Here is a 19,347-nt window from a genome sequence, read left to right on the forward strand (position 1 = left end):
GCTGCCAGAACCTGGATGCTGGCCGGACATGCCAGAAAGCGGCCATAGACGGGCCGGTCTTGGGGCACACTTTCTGTGCCGCCTGGGAGAACAACTTTATTTGGCCAGGCGATTAGGCCGGCGATGTCTTTGCCGTCGCCCGTTTTTCAAGTGCGAATGCACTTTTTACGCTACCCTGAGTCACGCTTCTGCCGCCGTCCGTCTTCAGCCGCAGGTGTTATCGCGCGCGCGCACCTCCTCGCCCTTAGCAACGGCGCGGAGCGGAGGGGAGAGCGTGCGTAGCAACGGCGCCATGACGTAGTACGCCACGTGAGGTCGCGCGCTCTCGCCTCCTCTACCCTTCCTCTCGCCGTGACGTCACGCGCTCTCGCCTCCTCTCCCCTTCGCTCGCCTGCCGTTTGCGCGCTCTCGCCTCCGTCTCCCCTTCGCTCGCCTGCCGTTTGCGCGTTCTCACCTCCTTCTCCCCCTTCGCTCGCCTGCCGTTGCGCGTTCTCGCCTCCTCTCCCCTTTCACTCGCCTGCCATTGCGCGCTCTCGCCTTCTCTCCCGCTTCGTTCGCCTGCCGTCGCGCTGCTCGAGGGTTTAAAGGCGAGGCTGTCGCGGCCAGAACGTGATCACGCGGTGGTGTTAATGTAACTAACGGGGCAAATGCCACCAAATTTCAACAAACTCCCCCTCATAGCATCACCCGTGCATTCGCACTTCCTCATGCTCCCCTTCGGGGAAATGTGGGGGAATTTTTTTAATATCACTGCGGCTCGAACCGGCGCAGACCGTGATAGCAACAGCTTGTCACCACTCTTCTAATCAATCTGATCACGAAAAAATTCCCCCGCATTTCCCCTAGGGGGAGAATGTGAAAGTGCGAATGCACGGTTGTCGGCCCGCTTGCGGCGCTTGCGCTCGGCCCCCGCAGCCCACCGCCTCGCCGCCTTCTCTTCCATCTCTTCCATCGGGTTTGTAGTATCACGTGTACACCACGCAGTTATCAAGCCGCTATAACGCCGCTGAGTCGCCAACGCACGCCGCTGACGACGTAGTTTGAATGCGTTAAAGATATAAGGCTCGTCACTAACACTGATATCAGCGTCGCGTCCGTGGCTTGGTCGGTAGAGCGTCGCGCTGCGGCCGCGAAGTCCTCGGATCGAAACCTGGCGCCGGATGCTGTTTCTTTTTTAAATATAGAGGAGCACTGCGGACGCCGCCGCCGCCGCCGCCGCCGCCAGCGGTGGATGATTTGGGGTCGCTTATAAAGTGCATTCGCACTTAAAAGAAGCTCTACCCCTATCTGAAAAGGCAGCGCGCTGGCGGGCAGCGTTCAGCGCGCGCCTGATTTCCGGACCAGCGCGCGCGTTTTCCAGCGGCGCTGGCCGCTCGAAAGGGCGTGCGCTGCCCGCTCGAAAACGCTTGTGCTGGCGCTGAAATTCGCGCGTGCTGGCGCTGAAAATCGCGTGTGCTGGCGCTGAAAATCGCGCGCGCTGGCGCTGGATTAGCTACACCAGGATATTTCAGAAATTTACATTCCCTTTTATTGCCTCTTCATTTCTTTACAGGGGACATCTCTGTTGCCAACTCTCGCGCGTTGACATAGAACTGTATTATCCATACACACACTCTTCATTTTTATTATATGCAACGCAGCAGACGTATTCGAAGATCCCTTGCTTGAAGGCTGTCTTCACGACTATGCAGGATCCCAAAACAGGAGCCCATAAACCGCGTAGAGCTGTTGCAGTTTGCGATGTACCTTGCTCCAGGCACGTCCCTTGTCTTCCTTTGTCCTCAAGTTCCCATTGGCACCTAAAAAGAAAAACAAAACAAGGCAAAATGGAGATGTAGCTTTCCAGAAATACTGCAGGTAAACAAATTGAAGTGGTTACTTGCTATTTATGCCTGTAGGTAGCACCACAAAAAAATGTTTTAGAAAAATGGCGCAATGTCTGAAACTGGTGTGCAAAGCATGCAATTATGGAAAGCTGTGTGCCCTGGTTCACTGTTAACATGGAATGTTGCAAGGGTATTTGTTCAGCATTGCATGCAGCTGAAGACCTAAAAAAATGGCAAGGCCCATTAACCCTGATGTCCACTGATTGGCCAATGATTTCCAATGATGTCCTTTGGCCAATGTGTCCATTGTTTGTTTGCCAACATGTTTGTTGGCCAATGATGTCGCTTGACCAACAATCCGGTGATGCCCATCAGCCAACATTCTGTATTAGCAAGCTCTCACCCAACTCGAAACTGTGCTAGCACGAGCTCATCGCCATGAAATGGGCCGCAGGAGCTCACCCAGCCAAAGCAGACGGTGCGTGCATGAGCCAATTGTCTTTCAAGCGCGCAGGTGGACATCTGGATCTGCCGCTTCGGCAGAGTGATACACCACATGGCTATCACTGTTCTTAGCTTGTACCCAAGTATACAGTGTTTCACTGCAGCTACGAGATAGATGCATTCACCACACTCACATATTGCCATTATATTTAGCTCTTTGAATGACACCCTATGGCCGTTAAGTACAATTTACCATTTATATTACTAAAGAAAGCACCTGCTACAGCACAGGTAGCAGTCCAAAGACGAAATTTAAAAAAAAGTTTGGTTTACCAACTCATAATTGTCTTGTAGAATCACGTGTTCATGACTGTGACTTGCTTAGGTGAAATTTCTCACTAACTGGGAGTTAAAAATTACAGCAGGATTTTTAAATGTTGCGTTGAACAAGGCTAATTTAGGCAAACAAGGAATAAGCCAACAATCTTGTGCCATTTCATGACTGCAACCCGTGTTATTTTAGGTGACACAGTGAAGGTGCTTGCATATTCTACATGTTCAATGCAGCTCATGCAACCGAAAAATCATGCCTGCCATACGCAGCACACTCAATGTGGCTGATGTGCTGCATTTTGCTCCTTCCGTGGCATTCACAAGAATGGACCGGCATTTTCTCCCACCTGCTGGAGCATTTAGGAGTGCATGTCAAGGTTCATCTAGGGAAGCCTTCACATTCAATTTTAATTTTGAAAAAACTTTGGTCGGGTGGAAGAAAAGGCTATACAGCGGCAGTCTTTGAATTCTGTCTTGGGTCATGGCGAAAGTCGCCACTTCAGCCCGTCAATAAGCTGGAGCATTGTCAAAGGTGAAGACGGCTTGGCCATTGGGGTCATGTTCTCGGGCTCGCTGCAATGATTCTTCAAGAAATTGATCAAAGATGCCCCAGTGTGCCTTGTTGGCGATACTCCAGTGAATGACGCTGCTGGCCAATATTAAGAGCAGGATGTTTGTTTCCTCTTCGGTGTCCGTCACAAGTTTTACAGCTGGAGCACCCCTCTTTGCTCGGGCAAAACAAAACTTAATATGCACCACACATTACTATTGGTCTCATTACTGTAGTCGCATTAAACCATCATGCCCACCTTCAGCAACGATTCTGCATACTCGCGGCGCTTCACTGTGACAAACTTCAGCGAACTGCCATGGCTGTCAAACCAGTGGTGAATGCAGGAGGAACTAATCTCAAGGCCTGGCAAGGCTTTGTTGAGAGCAGACCGCATCCGAGAAAGCATGAAATATGGGTGGTTGTCAACAATTTCAGTCAGCACTTGCGTGACAGCCTCATCAAAAATCTCTTCAACAACAATGCTTTTTGGCGGTGCTGCGGTTCGTTGCTGCAAGAAATGTAGCCGTGTTGACATATATGCCAAGCATCTCGGGGAGAAGCTTCAAGCCGCCACCGCGCCAATACACTTGAAGGATTCGGGCTGGGTCGAAATTTGAAACGGAGTTGTACTTCTCTCCACCAGGAGCTTTTTCAGTGTCCCACGAAAACATTTTTTTAATCCATTCTCCATAAAATATCTTATGCGTAGAGATTACAGACATTTACTAACATGCGACAACCAGAAGAGCTTTCAGTCAGTGCCTGCCATCTAAATCATCTGCTCGCGTAACATTACACAGATTTCCTTTGGTAAAACACAATTCTTAAATGCCTTAGTTATTGAGTTCTGAATCAATATTTTTCCCAGTGTTAGCTGTTGTTTTGTAATAGTGGGGAGAAAAAAGCCTGAACTTCGAGGCAAAGCACCTTGAGTAGGAAGAATCGCTGCAGACACCATCATGCCCTTATTGTGCAGCGATTCTTCCTACTCAAGGAGCTTTGCCTTGACGTTCCGACAGTTTTTCTCGACCAACACTGTGAAAAAACATTGATTCAAAATTCAATATCAAAGGCATTTAAGAATTGTGTTTTACCAAACGAACTTCCCTGTGTATTGTTATGTTAGCAGGCGATTTAGATGAGAGACACTGACAGACGCTCTCGTGGTCTTCGCGGGTAGTGACTGTCTGTTAAGCTCTACATATAAGATATTTTCCACAGAATGGATAAAAAATGCCACGTTTTCATGGAACACCAAGAAGGCTCCTGGTGAAGAGAAGAAGCACAATTCCATTTCAAATGTCGATCGAGCCCGAATCGTTGAGGTATATTGGTGCGATGGCGACTTAAAACATCTCAGCGATGTGCGTAGCATTAACGTCAAAATGGCTATTTATTGCAGCAACAGGCCGCAAAACTGACAAAACGCGTGGTGGTTAAGCAAAAACTTTCCACGAGACTGTCTTGCAAGCGGTGACTGAAATTGTTGACAATCACCCATCTTTCACTCTTTCTCAGATTCAATCTGGTCTCAGCAAAGCCATGCCATGCCTTGAAATTAGTTCCTCTAGAAGTGAGCACTTGCTAGACTGCCACAGCTATTCGCTGAAGTTGGTCACGTCGAGACGAGTTGAGACAAACTGCTTAAATTATCCTTGCTACCAGAATAATGAGCTAGTTGGAGCACTTTCCCCAGCCCCTTTGGAACAAGCGAACTAGGATCGCATTGTTGTGCCATGAGTACGCAGAATCACTGTAGAATGAGAGCAATGTAGGGCAACTACATTGATAAGACCAATTTTAATGTGTGGTGCACATGAAGATTTGTTTTTCCAGAGTAAAGAGGGGTGCTCCAGCTGCAGAACTTCTGACAGCCACCAAAGAGGACACAAAACATCCTGCTCTCAATGTTGGCCAATGACCCTATCCACTAGGGCATCGCCAACAAAGTACACCGGGGCCGTGTTCAACAAACTCTTAGAAGTGTCGCAGCAAGCCTGAGAGCTCATCCCCGATGGCGAAACTGTCTTCCCTTTTGACAACACTTCAGCACATTGATGGGCAGAGTGGCGATTCTGGCCATGACCCAACACACATTCCAAAGACCGTCGCCATCTAGCTTTTTCTCCAATCTGACCGAAAAAGTTATTTCAAAATTCCGATTGAGTGGGAAGGCTTACTTACCTAGAAAAACTTTTACAAGCACTCCTGATGCACCAGCAGGTGGAAAAAAAAGACCGCCGGTCCATGATTCCAACGCCACAGAAGAGGCAAAATGCAGCACATCAGCTGCATAGAGTTTGAAGCATATCACAGGCATAATTCTTCGTTTAAAAGATAAATGAATGCTATGCTTAAATGAAAGCTAATTAGCTGCTTACTTCACAACAAGTGGTTATGTACCACATACAGCTATATGCCATGTGCTCGCCATGAGAAACCAGATTCCTCACTTACAATGACATGGACATTTAGTGAAAAGTGTAACCAGACCGCTCACATAAATCGTTTTCTATGTATACGTAGCCTGACTTGAATTAGAAGCCGTTTTCCAAATCGCATACCTTCAGTGCAGGCACGTACCCAGGATTTTTTTTCGGGGGGGGGGGCCCAACCCAAGGTAACTTTTCTATGCAAATTATGGGAGAAGGCGAGGGTACCCGCCGTTACTAGTTAAACACGTTGAACGCCAAGCGTTTACCATAAATGCGCCTAAACCTGCATACAGAAATGAAACTAAGTGTATCCGCCCTTGTGATGCAAGCGAAAAGCGAAAACACTCGTATGTTCGAGATTTCTGCGCATGTTAAAGATCCCTACGCGAAGTTTGCAAAACTAAAAGAAGAACGGCAGTAATTAAAATATTTACGGGAATAAATACGCGTACTGAACAGTAACTACACATTTCTGGAGCACCCCACACGTTATCCGCAATCGAAGTCGGCAGAAACGAAAGTGCATTAGGCACTCGAGAGTTCAGATCTCCGTGGCAAACCTCTTGCGCTTGCATATTTTTCTCCAAACAAAATCTGTGGCTACTAGTTATGAAGGAAGGAAACAAAATGCTAGGTAAATCAGAGATGTCATACGCCTAATTCCGTGTGTGATTACCCTAAACAGCCTCCGAGTTCGACGTTTAACCGTCTCCCATTCAAAGTACCAATGATTCAGGCTTGGGAAATTGCAGTATCGAGACGCACTGGACTGCAGTAAATGTAGATAAAAAAACGGTGGCAACCGCCAGCACGTCAGCGCTTACCTCTGGCTGTTTTGTAAAGAACCTAAATTGTTATATCCAGGGATGCGCCTTGTCGCTTCCTCGGCGTCGCAGCGTGGCTTGTCCTGCAATGCGGGAATGAGCTTCTCCTCTGTCCTCTCGTTCGGCCCGTTGGTGAAGTAAACTCGTTGCTCTCTGCCGACACCTTGACGATACTCCGGCATCGCGAGACTAAGCTATCATATGTACCCGGGGTTTTATAACCTCTCTAATACAAAGACACAGTTCGCAGACCAATTTTGAAGCCGAAATTGCTCTCGGCCAAAAGTCTGGTTGGTGTCCGTCGAGATGTCCGGCCAGGGTTCATTTTCACCGATCGCCCGCTGCACACCCGTCTCTCTCATGTTGACAAATGGCCACCTTGACTCCGTGCCCTTCCCCGCTGAAGCCCGGTGGTCTCGAGGTCTGTTCATAGGAATGCAGCTCGGGGTCCGTAAACCCACCAGTAAAGTTTGGTTCTTTATTGAGGTGGGTAGTGTCGTCGTGGAGGATGGTGAAGAACCCGATGATGAGACGAGGCAAGTAGATGATGAAGAAAAAGTCTGTTTACACTTATTTACAAGAGACGACAAAGCATGAACATAAGCTAACACAAGACAATGAAAACTGCATTACAATTAAAAGGTGCGCAGCGCACAAAAAGGGTGTCGGGGCATGATCCCTGATTGTTGCCTGGGGGCCAAAACGGGTGCCGATTCGCCGCGTGGTTGGCGAGAAATTCGCGGGGCTCTGGCGCCCAAAAACTGCCACGAGAGCAAGTCTTGATGCGACCGCTCTTGGCCGCAGCTCCGGACAAACTAAGCAAAATTGCGCATGCCGTCGCAAGCGAAGCAGCCTCCACACAGCAACATACGTACCAATTAGGATTTGACCCCCGCTCCCCCCTGTCCGTCGCCCCAGAAAGTCTGGAGGAAACGAGCCTTTCCAAAAGCCGCGTAGAAGGTCGCCGGCAAGGCCGTCTCAAAGGGCTGCCATTCCACCGACGGCTTGGGGGACACGGCAAAGCGACGAGAAGGGAGGAGGGTCATCGCCCCGACGGGGTCCACCGGCGCTGGCATCACTACATTGCCGTTGTGCATAGCAGCCATTAACCAACAATGGCTGTCAATCAACAGTGCCGCTGTCACTGCCTTTAGTTGTCCAACGCAAAACCGCCGGTGTGGTGTCTCTTGCCGCCGAACAACTGCGATGCGCGCCTTCACTTTGTCACCCTGCCGTCGCCGGGCTTGGTAACGCTGTTGCGCTTCCTTTTTGAGCGATCCTTCTTGTCCAGACGGGCGCGCCGACTGTGGCACAAGGCTTTTGTACTCCCACGGTAGCTTTCCCTAAGCGGGCGTAATGTTAGAGGCGCCGGACGGTGGGGTCAAGCAACACCACCTAGACTATAAAGCCGAAATTCTCTTTTGCGCGACGTGGCCTACGTCATGGGGCTGGGGCGGGCGGGGGCTGATTGAAAAAGTCGGCTTCTTGGCAGAGCACAGGGTCGTCTTCCCTGCAAAGCCGAAATACTTTTCTTCTGGCGTCAATTGCAAGCTTCCCCAGAGGCCCTGCCACCCCTTCCACTGTCCCCTGTCGCGGCACAGGTAGCTACGTGCAGAAGAAAGACGAGCATTGTCGCGAGACACATTGTCGCGAGACACAATTGCCTCCCGATGGGGCCCATAAAAGCCCAACGAGAAGGGGACGAAAAGAATGTAACGCTATTGTAGCGCCCACTCAGCATAACTTCCTGGTTTATCCTTTGTAGGGGCTGGGCGGCCGGGTTCACTAACCACAACTTACCACAAGTTTCAAAGCCACCCCTTAAAACAAGTTTCCTACAGAGTAAAGATGTTAAGTAGTGCCACACAGCATGCCCGTGCTTGTGTCAGTTTATGCAGTGACAACAAATATCCATGTATTTTTTGCGGTACAATCAGAATAGATTGTTCGGTAAATTGTGAACAAAGATAACAAAATTATATTTATAAGTTGCAGCGTTTATTTGCAAGCAAGTTCGACGGAGGTTGAATGATACCTAACCCGCACTATTTTCGACAGCGCCTGTATGCTGAAACTGCCGTGTTCTCAGTCAGCTTTTTTTTCCTCACTGCGCCCACGTGCACGGTACTGCGCGCATGATCGTAAACACGCTTCCTTTCGTGCCTGTCAATTGTCATTCTGCCGGGATGGTGCCGCACTAAATTTCTGATGCCGAGCAAGTGTTCAGTTCCGCGGTGTCGTGGAAATTACACACCAGAGTGTAAAGTGCCTGTGTTTCGTTTTCCGCAAGAGGACGAGTTGCGACGCAAATGGATTCATGCGATACGTCGAGAAGACTTTCAGCCTACACAGAACTCCAGGGTGAGTAACTCCTTACCGTCCAGAATATTGTCTTTCGCGCGATTGCAAAGGAGTAGCATTGCACACATTATCGCACAACGAAAGAGTTAAATACAGTCTACCTGACGCATAATGTAACCTTGTTGAAAGAGTTGTTACTGATTCGAAGGTAATATTCTTTCTCAGGTATGTGCGCACCACTTCGCACCGGACGACATTCTGTACAGCACTTCTTACGTCGATGGTGCCACAGGGCGTACAGTGACTACGCCGCTGCCAAAGCCGCGCCTTCGCCCGGGGGCAGTTCCGACCAGGTTACCAGACTGTCCGGCCTACCTGTCGTCCGAGCACGCTACTCGGGAGAGCCCAGATAGTAAGCGAATACAGCTGGAAGAGGCGGCAATGCAGAAGGCTACAGCAGAGTCGGTTGAGACTTTTCACAGCGAAGAGGACGCTGACAGAGTTCTCAATCTGAAAGACCTGGCAGGTTACGTTTGGTGCGAAAGGAGTGCGTTCTGGGACGTAATTGAAAAAAATGACCACCTAATTTTGCTGCACATCGATGAAGAGGGAGCCCCGTGTATTAAATTTTTGGTGACTGTACAAGGCGACCTTGGAATAGCGTTCCATTTTATGAAGAGGAAGATGACAAAATTGGGCACCAGCTTGTCGGTTCCCCCTGTCGCAGACAGCAAGCGGGCTCTAAAGGAATTTTTGGACGGCGTCGAGAAGTGGAATAGCAGCCTTGATTCCCCTTCAGAAAACTCAAAGAAGTGCTTGAAACCATTTCTTCCCTGCTGAACACTGTCAGAAGCCCAACCAGAGGAAAAGGCCCATGCGATCCAGTTATTGAGTGAACAGTTCAAACTGCTGTTGGCGAATAAGATGACGCGGCGTTATTCAGCTGAATTTATGGTCTTTTGCTGCCTTCTCTTTACCATATCACCCCACGCCTATAAATACATCCGTAGCTATGGAAAGGTCACTCTGCCGCACCCTGGGACTATTAGGTCCATATGTTCGTCGTATGGAATGAATCCCCAGTTAGAGCACCAAGATGCCACATTCCTCAGGTACATGACAACAAAAGTATCTGATCTGGATGATTTCCAACGCACTGCAGTACTGATGCTGGACGAGATTCACATTAAGCCTTTTTTTGACTATAAAGGTGGTAACATCACCGGTGCGGCCCACAATTCCAAGGAACCAGCAAACAGTGCGCTTGTCTTTATGGTTCAAAGCGTTGCTGGCAAATTCAAGGAGGTTGCCCACATCGTACCCGTACGTGGAGCTGATGGAGAGTTTTTGCACACTTTGCTGAGGGACGTCATCTGTGGCCTTGAGAAAATTGGTTACAAGATAATATGCGTTGTAACTGACAACAACAAAGTGAACGGCAAGCCATCCGCATCGTGTGCACCCGCTAGTACATCGGACTTTGTTTATCCCCAGCCATGTGATCCTCAAAGGGCACTTTTCCACGTGCTAGACACAGTGCATCTGCTCAAATGTATCCGGAATAACTGGATAAACCAGAAAAACCACCAGCGATGTTTTTCGTTTCCGGAATTCGACACAGAAGGAGGAGGCCGCATGTTGTCAGCATCGTTTGAGACCTTAAGAGAGGCTTATGAACTTGAACTCGGACAACTGCTGAGGTTTGCGTACACTTTGTCTCGAAAAAGCCTTTTTCCTTCGGCCACCGAAAGACAAAACGTGAAACTCGCACTGCAGATATTCAACGACACACTGTCCCCAGCTCTTCGAGCCATAGCAGGAAAGTACAGTCTTGGCCATGTTGAGGGCACCTCTACCTTTATTGACATCGTGGTGAAATGGTGGAAGATTGTAAACGTCAAGACGCCAGCACAAAGGACAGAGGCTTCGGGACAACTTCCAAGAACCATTGCTCTCCCCATAGCATCCCCTCGCGCCACTCCGCTCATCGCCATCCGGTTCCAAGCCCTTCTGTCACCTTGGCTTGTTCGGGGGCCGCGGACGCTGCACACGTGCTTGAGCCGGACGTTGGAAGGCATTCCGTAGAGAAACCCTACAGAGGGTTTCTCTGCGGCAAGAAGACTTTTTACCCTTCTTACCGACAAAAGCAAAAGCAGCATTTCCACGAAAACTAGTGAAAAACGCGCTGTGAGTTCGGCTCAGGGAAGGAATTCGTTGAGCCACAAACACCAGGCATGGACGATAGTATCGGCCGACAGCACGGCGCGCTAGGATTGAGGAATTTGTTGAATGTTTAAAGAGAAAAAATTTCTTCCCCACCAAAACATATGCGACCCGAGCCGCTGAAACCGCCATGTTGGCGAAACAGGCGATAAGTACTGCCGTCGAGAGAACGAAAGCACCGATTGCAGACGAACAGGGTAAAAGGGGTGCAGCGAATTGCAAGTGGCTGGCCGGCAGCAAAGCACGAAGCCAGTGTACAGCGGTACTGGCTTCCGCATAAACGGAGCAAACATACCTCGCCTGTTTTTTTTTAATCCCACGTTGACCACCAAATGAGACATCTTTTTTTTCTAAATGAACCTAATCCACAAACCAAAACTAAGTCAGATAAAACTGCACTGCCAAGAAAATCCCGGCAACTTTCCCCTAAAAAAATGTGGCAAATAAATAGTTGAGACAATTCCCTGCAAACGTGTACGCAGATCTTACTTCGTGTGGAAAATGAGCCAGACCCTGCTGGATCAAAATGAGCCAAATTCATTTGCCCAATGGGATTTCGCGTTTGGTGTGACGTTTCGAGCTGTTTTGTGCGTTTTTGCATCAATTTTTCTTTTGCTTTTGAGAGCTGGCGTATCATGAGTTCAGAGAGCAATGAGGAGATCGGCAAATGATCTGACGCCACACGTCTACAATAACGAGAACGGAAGCGGAAGTGAACGAAATGAAACTGAGAGGTGTGATACTATCATTTTATCTCATCTCCCTCGTCCTTACGGAGTAAATCTGGTAATTATTATTGTTATTACTCCCATATTTCCCATTTACGTACCTAAAGAATTAGCTGCCTCTTACAAGCCATGGAAAGCCATGGAAGATGATATGAGCAGGCTTCTGGTAAAGCGTTTTGGAAATTTATGGCAAGGCAATGTAGAGCTTCTTGAGCGTTTTCAGGCGTGTCCAAAAAAGTACCCTTCGGAGCCATTCATAAAGAGCTGCTAATGCTGCCAAGAGGACTCACCGGCTCTTGATGTAGAGTTTGACTGTTTTTTGAGCTCTTTTGCGTGTTTATTGCCTTTTTTGCTTAAAACTCTATCGTACCGTTCTTGAAATTTGATTCCAATAAAGTTTTCATAAGAATGCCGCAACAATTTGTCTGTATCAACTGAGTACGAGCCAAATCTGAACTTATCCTAATATTGCTGAAATTCTCCGCATAATTCCTAATTACTTGTCACTATAGACTTCCCCTAGCTGACATGTGAAACATGTCATTTTATAGTTTTGACAGCACTGCATTTAGGTCCGGTTCCAAACTTTTCGTTTTCCCCCCTCAAATTCCCCTTAGGTGGATTTGGCTCATTTCGAAAAAAAAACGCCTCAAATATCTATCAAGCCCAGGATTTGTATGGCGCCGCTTTAGAATGTGTGCGAGGGAAGAGGAGAGGTGGCGCGGGGAAGGGGGGTATGGCCCAAAGAATTTCGGGGGGGGCCCGGGCCCACCGGGCCCCCCCTCTGGGTACGTCCCTGCTTCAGTGTGCTATACATCTCTCCACAAATATACAAGCTCTTGTTGCCTGTACTGCTGAACGGTGTATACACTGGGCTTTTACCATGAAATGGCACTACCTGCATGGCGGCTCCAAGGCAATGAGTGCGGTTGCACTCTGCCGCACGGGCAGCACATTGCACAATGCGAAACATGGTTTCTAGCGGGGTGTTGGCAAGAACGTTCGTTCGTGTCGAAGGTGTGTTTTCTGCATGATCCGTGGGCTCACGAATTCTTTGTCGTAAGGAGTAGCCAGCATTGTTTTCGGTTAGAAATTTCGGACTGCACTGTTCACGCCTCCTACAACTGCAGATGCTAAGCAGGCCGCACCACAAAAACAAGCGTGCCATTTTTTTCTTCCTGTTTTCTACCTGAATGTTAGGGCGGTGGTTGAGAACTTTGCGCAGCGAATGCAACCGTCAAATGGTTGGACAGACACAGCGGCGCGGATAGCGCACCTGTTTCGTGCTATCTCGGTATCATTACCGTGTGCTGCTTTCCTTATTTCTTGCCTTGCTTCAAACCGTAGCTCGAGTAAGGAAAATTTCTCTGTCCATTGCTGCAACGATATTTTATCTGATGACGGCGTGTAAGATGAGCCACCCAGGCATACTGCACGCATATTGAATAGGGAAGATGGTGAGGTGCTGTGGCGACAGTGCTCTGGTGCGTCACACGCATGAACGTCCTCTCCTGAGCTCTAAATAAAGCTGGGCATTTTCATGCACAGGGTCTGAGTGTGCACAATTGCGAGGTAACTACGTGATAAAATTAGTTGCAGCAGTGACGACAGGTTTGATGAATGAATTTTAAGTGTTTTCTTTTCGGTGTAGATGAAGCGGAAGTTATAAGGTGAACAAGATCATGGGACACGCTTTGACTTCAAAAACAGCACAGACAAGTAAAAAATAAAGAGCGCTGACGCACCAGAGCACTGTCGCAACAGCACCTCACCATCTTCCCTATTCAATATGCGTGCAGTATGCCTGGGTGGCTCATCTTACACGCCGTCATCACATAAAATATCGTTGCAGCCAAGGACAGAGAAATTTTCCTTACTCGAGCTACGGTTTGAAGCAAGGCAAGAAATAAGGAAAGCAGCACACGGTAATGATACCGAGATAGCACGAAACAGGTGTGCTATGCGCGCCGCTGTGTCTGTCCAACCATATGACGGTTGCATTCGCTGCGCAAAGTTATCAACCACCGCCCTAACATTCAGGTAGAAAACAGGAAGAAAAAAAATGACACGCTTGTTTTTGTGGTGCGGCCTGCTTAGCATCTGCAGTTGTAGGAGGCGTGGACAGTGCAGGCCGAAATTTTTTAGCGAAAACAATGCTGGCTACTCCTTACGACAAAGAATTCGTGAACCCATGGATCATGCAGAAAACACCGTCCACACGAACGAACGTTCTTGCCAACACCCCGCCAGAAACCACGTTTCGCATTGTGCAATGTGCTGCCCGTGCGGCAGAGTGCAACCGCACTCATGGCGTTGGAGCCGCCATGCAGGTAGTGCCATTTCATGGTAAAAGCCCAGTGTATACACCGTTTAGCAGTGCAGGCAACAAGAGCTTGTATATTTGTGGAGAGATGTATAGCACACTGAAGGTATGCGATTCGGAAAAGGGCTTCTCATTCAAGTGAGGCTACATATACATAGAAAACGATTTATGTGAGAGGTCTGTTCACATTTTTCACTAAATGTTCATGTCATTGTAAGTGAGGAAGCTGGTTTCTCACGACGAGCACATGGCATACAGCTGCATGTGGTACATTAACACCTACAGTGACATTTTTGAAGTAAGCATCCCATTAGCACTCCAATGTTGGAACACCACGAGTCCTTAAAAAAGTCTCGTCCAATCTGCATTCGTGACCTCATAAAATGCAGCCCTCCTTTTAAACAACCATGTTCACTAAGCACAAAAAGACACAGAAAAAAAGACGGAGGTAAGCACAAACAGGGTGCCACTCACAACTACAATTTATCTTGAAAAGAAGAAACATATATACACACTATTGGTGCATGTCACACATTCATACTATGAATTGCATCACATGTCCCCACCTAAATACATTAAGTCTTGCTGTGAGAGTGCTATGGACGGCGCATTTGTTGCCTTGTTTTCTGATTGTGCATTTCGAGTATTTCCCCGGTTATCTTTATGTTTGCAAGCAAGTGGTAGCGCCAATCCTTGCGGTGCATTTACACTCATCAAAATATTTTGCCAACTGTAAGACGTTGCCTTTGTTTGTGATTGTCTATAGGAAGCAGGCGTGAACGGATGCGGCTTCCCACATTTATTTAGGTCGCGTAGGCCCAGCCAGCACATGGGACCGCCCAGCTGCTCAGTCGACGTTCGATGTGTTCTGTGGCGCGTAGGACTGCCTACGCAGCCCGGGCAAGCGCCGCTGATGATGATCGTGGGATGATGCAGATGATGAAAGCAGCGCTGCTAGTAGAAAATGAGGTGCACGCCACTACAGTCTGTTCGTATTCCTTTGGTCTTACATTGATGCATCTTCCCATTTGTTTTAGATAGCTCACTGAACCGATAAACCAATATCATAAACCACCCCTATGGCTATCTGATATGCTGGAACTGATGTTTTATGCCCCCGCCTTCGCTTCGTGTTGCGCCCATTGTTTGAGCTTTCTTTTTGATGGCTGCAATATGCCTCCCAACTACTTTGGTGCCTTAAACACCACCCTTACCCATATCTTGACGCGACATTCTTCAGCTCGTGTGAAATCTTGTGTGCATTCGGAATCAACACGTATTCCCATTTCTTTTTTTTCCCGATGCAAGCTGGATGTTCATGCACCTGCTTTCACCTATCTGGCCATTTTTTTTCGCAGGCTAGCGTGAGTGCGCATTTTGGATAACCATCACCCCTCAAACGCGCCATCAGTCCCAGCCAAGGGTGGTTTTTCATATTGGATTGTTGGTCGAGTGAGCTATGTAGGACAAATGGGAAGATGTGTGAATGTAAGACAAAAGGAACACGAGCGTGCCATCAATAACAAAGACAGCCTTTCACACCTGGCCGCCCATTGAGATGACAATATATACACGGCAAAGTTTGGCACTACCACTTGCTTGCACAAACATAGAGATCAAAGAGCCAAGGAAATACTTGAAGGTCACACGATCAGAAAACGAGCTGACAAATGCATCATCCAGCCATCCGTAAGACTATCACAGCAAGATGTAGCACATTTAGATAAGAATATGTGGTGCAATTCGTGGCATCAGTGTGTGACATGCGCCAGTGGCAGATCCAAGGGCGGGGAGGGGGGGCAATAGCCCACCCCAAAGCCACAAGCTACGCTACCCCACCACCTTTCACTCCCCTCGGAAGTGACCTATCGGCACGTGTAATTTTTTAGGCCACGGTGTGGACCATTACCATCCACGGCGAGCAAAGCACCCCTTATTTGTTGTAACTAATGCAACCACTCCATGCTAATCACTTTCTCCCCACAAACAATTTTTCCCTTCAATTAGGTAGTTGAGTGCAGCAGCGAGGAGGGAACCTTTTTTAAACTCCTCACATGGTTGTCTGAAATATGTTGATCAACAAGCACCTCCTGAGCAAGTGAAAACGAATCATGGCATTTGGTTGTGCCTTCCCCCCCCTCCAAAGTCCCCTGGATCCGCCCCTGACATGCACCAAGAATGTGTACATGAGTTTGTTCTTTTTAAAGTAAATCCCAGTCGTGAGGGGCGGCCTGTTTGTGTTTACCTCCGTCTTCTCATCTGTCTTTTTGTGCCAGTGAACATGAATTTAAACCAACTCACCCAGTTATCTGTTTTGATGCATTTTAACACGCATTCAACGGTCCTCAATTGTACGCACCTGGTTACAAGCCCAACATGGTGTGTTTTGATGTGGCAGATTGCAGCAGTCGAGGTTATTTCGCAGGGTGATCACTGAAACCGAGGAAAAAGACAGGCATGGAGATGTCAAAGTACGCAAATATGCACTGCATAAGCTTTACAAACGGCATGCGCCATCTCAGACAATGCAGCATGAGAGACTTGTCAGCGTTCATGTGACGTAATATTCTGCAGTCAAGTCAAAGTGCTGTGGTTTTGAAGTCAAATTTGGGGCTAGTGCACATAAGCTATAAACATGGGCAGTAAGATGCACTGCAGAGTGCTATGGATTTATTGATACCATGAGGTGTTCTTTAACATGGGCTAAAAGATGCGGTTTTGTATACTAATGATTGAGCTAGCACAAGTGGTAAGTAATAGAAAAAACTCTATTCACACGCTGGCAATAACTAGCAACGGACACCCTACTAACCCTTTCACTGCCACTCCCAAGATAATTAGGGCAAACACACACCTAACTCCCTGCCACTTCTAGACAACTCGTTTAAAAAATATTCAGGGTGTGCCGTGCCATCCGTTGATATGCAACAGAAATGCATAAACCGTGTCAGGTAAATTTCAGACAACAACTGCATCGGATGTTTCTTTTTCTTCTATCGGGTTATACCTGTGCTACATGAGCGTTTGGAAGGACATTTCAGTCGAATTACCTTAGAAATTTCAAATGCCATTCGAACTGAAAGGAGTTCTGTCAATCTACATGACCATTCTCAAAGGCAGTTGAAAGTTTCCGCGTTTGCCCGCCATGTTTTGGTGCCGCCACTGCTGCCATGTCTCGTTGGCGGAAATTTATTTGTAGAGTTAAAATGGGAAAAAAAAGCAATTATTCCTGATCAAATTGATAGCAATCTACAACCCCGCACAAAGCGTGCACAATGCAGCCAGTTTTTGTCTTTTTTCGCACTTCTGGTATTGAGAGTACTACGTTACCTCGTAATCGTAGAGCGAGTGACAATGAACGAAAACAAGTGAAAAATTGTGAAGATCTTGCACTTCAAACACCAAGTTTTACTCGTAAATAATTGGTTTTGTTATTACGGCTTGCAGATACTGAGCCCGAGGGTACGACCATTCGTGTTTCAAAGGCCTTTGAGGCTCTCAAAGGTCAGTTGTTGTGCTCCTTTGACTCAAATGCCATTTTAACCAAACGACTGAAAAACGTCGTGTAGCAGCTCAAGGGTGGCGTTTGTGACAAACGACATTCGACTCAAAGGCCTTCGAAACGCTCGTGTAGCACGGGTATTACTTTGTCTTATCTCAGTGGCATGGCCGCGCTGGCCATGGCGAGTCAGATACGACCAAAACACCAAAGGAAGCCTTGCTATCTGTATGTTAGCTGGTAGCTGCCGCTTAGTGTGGTGCATCATTTTGAACATTACACTAAAAAGTTTTCCAAATATCTTGACATCCTAATTAACAGGTAATTTTTCGGTAACAAGTTGAGTGCAACCTTGAATAGATTGTTCACGTTTTGCAAAAAATCATACTGCATTACTGTAAAATTTCTCATTACTGACCAGCTATAAGAAAACCATGGCAGTGAAAGGGTTAAGTGTCTTTTCAAATATGCGGAACTGTTGACAAAATTTTGCATTCCACGAAATCCTGTGGTGAGCAACGTCGATGCAGCACTCGACGATTGCTTTACACATAAGAGGTCCCTTCGTGCTCACATAACTGCCAAACCGTTGGCTTCAGCTAGGAACACTGCCGCATTGATGGATCCGTGCTGGGTAGCGCTTTATGGACGACACAGCAAGAAGCACACTGCAATTGGAGAGAAACAGCTGGGCTGAACTCGTGCACAGTTGAGTGAAGCCAGCGTGTCACAGCAGGAAGTGCTTGAGCATCACTTAGTATTTTTTCTTTACACAGCCAAAATTTGAGCACTTCATAGCTGACAGCCTTGACTAGGTGGGCCTTATTCACCCAATAGTGCACGAGCCCACCTGACATATGCAGTCCATCGGTATCACTAGCCTTCGTGCTGGTAGAGGCTCCTTCATTGCATTCCTTGTCTTCTTAAGTCCGATTATTAACAATAAATTTTAAGTTGAGTAAGCGCATACAGTATTCCTTGTTAGTTTCTGTGTGGCCTGCGGTTTTAGGATAATGGTACCTTGCAAACTCGCTTAACTTTCTGCACTAGTTTACAACGATACAGGTGCCTCTAAAAACAAACCCCACACTCCCCGCAAGCTACTTCCGACGGAATCAAGTGTAGCTTTTTCGCAAATATTTCTGGGGTACCTCCTGTCCAAGTTATTTTTTAAATCTACCGCGGCTGTCCACCCGGGTGTAGTGGCCACGGCGTTGCGCAGCCCACGCTAAATTTAGACTTCGATCCGCAGCCGCGGTCAATCCTAGATAGACAGGCTACACACACATGCCCCGGTATTAAAAAGCATCGCGTGATGTCAAATAAAGTGTAGACCTGTACTACAGCGCCATTACCGTAGCCAAGGGCCAGCTTCAGCATGATTGGATGCTGACTGTCGCGGTAACTGAACCGGTAAATCCAGCAGGCTCAGCAGGGTCACCTAAGCCTTCAGAGCAAATGAGGTGGGGGGTCTAGTGAACTGTGATGGTAGGGTTTAACTCGCCGACGCAACGCAGGCGATGAGGCCCGCCGTAGTGGAGAGCTCCGGATTAATTTTGACCACCTGGGGATCTTTAACGTGCGCCGAAATCTCGTGCACACGGGCGTTTTTTGCTTTTCGCCTCCTTCAGAAAAGCGGCCGCCGCGGCCAGAATAGAACCCGCGACCTCGTGCTCAGCAGCGCAACGCCTTAGCCAGTGAGCCACCGCGGCGGGTCAGGGTCTAGTGAACTCTGATCCACAAATAACCAACCTAACTTCCAAACAAGTACTCATTGCAAAAAAAAAACGCGTAGTACTTACCCTACTACAAACGACGTTTCCAACGCAAAATCCTTCTTTACTGCAGTCTTCAGCTT

The 19,347-nt window shown here is 47.9% G+C and overlaps 1 long non-coding RNA gene across 1 annotated transcript; it reads right to left on the minus strand.

Moving 5' to 3' along the window:
- Positions 1-1,572: 1,572 nt before the first annotated feature.
- LOC144167207 (uncharacterized) lies at positions 1,573-16,422 on the minus strand. The gene is made up of 3 exons (XR_013321885.1): positions 16,350-16,422; positions 5,341-5,445; positions 1,573-1,799 (listed from the first exon to the last, which is right to left on the minus strand). It is a non-coding gene; the product is annotated as an uncharacterized LOC144167207 (long non-coding RNA).
- Between the last annotated feature and the right edge of the window lie 2,925 nt (positions 16,423-19,347).

Source organism: Haemaphysalis longicornis, unplaced genomic scaffold (assembly GCF_048455015.1).
Source record: "Haemaphysalis longicornis isolate Haplotype H1 unplaced genomic scaffold, Haemaphysalis longicornis Haplotype H1 scaffold_2, whole genome shotgun sequence".
NCBI classification, from domain to species: domain Eukaryota; kingdom Metazoa; phylum Arthropoda; class Arachnida; order Ixodida; family Ixodidae; genus Haemaphysalis; species Haemaphysalis longicornis.